Source organism: Propithecus coquereli, unplaced genomic scaffold (assembly GCF_000956105.1).
Source record: "Propithecus coquereli isolate 6110/MARCELLA unplaced genomic scaffold, Pcoq_1.0 Scaffold280, whole genome shotgun sequence".
NCBI lineage: Eukaryota > Metazoa > Chordata > Mammalia > Primates > Indriidae > Propithecus > Propithecus coquereli.
The window spans coordinates 1,556,097-1,556,552 of NW_012148397.1; the positions used below are offsets into that span (position 1 = coordinate 1,556,097).

Consider the following 456-nt stretch of genomic DNA (forward strand, 5'->3'; position numbering starts at 1 on the left):
AAGGGAGGGATTTTTTTTCCTCCTTCATTTATAAAACTTTTATAATGTGGTAATAGGGGTTATTTTTACGGCTTTCAAGATCCGTATTTTTAAAATGTGCCCCTGCGTTCCAAAACGGCTGCCTGTGCACAGGGTGGTGGCTGAGCAGGTGCGGGGTGTGGGGGATCCTGGGACTCCTTCTGGCTTCTGCAACAGAAGCTTCAAATGCTTCACCCCAAGGGGCCGAGTCAGGTGGGGAGATGGGACTGCAGGGAAGCTGTTTTGGGTGAGGAAGTCTCTTGGCACACAGCCATCAGCCCAGGTGGGCGGCTGCTGGGAAATTCCTACACCCAAGCAAGCTGGGGACTCACCTTCCTGGCAGTGGTACTGCACCCACAGGTAGCTGCCCTGAGTCGGGCACAGGTCTCCAAAGTAGGCCCCGTCTGCTGCCACCTGGCATGCCTGCAGCCCCTGGCA

The 456-nt window shown here is 55.3% G+C and overlaps 1 protein-coding gene across 1 annotated transcript in view; it reads right to left on the reverse strand.

Moving 5' to 3' along the window:
- Window positions 1-456, reverse strand: part of PKD1L2 (polycystic kidney disease 1-like 2) — a 104,376-nt gene that overhangs the window by 93,737 nt on the left and 10,183 nt on the right. The window lies entirely within an intron of this gene.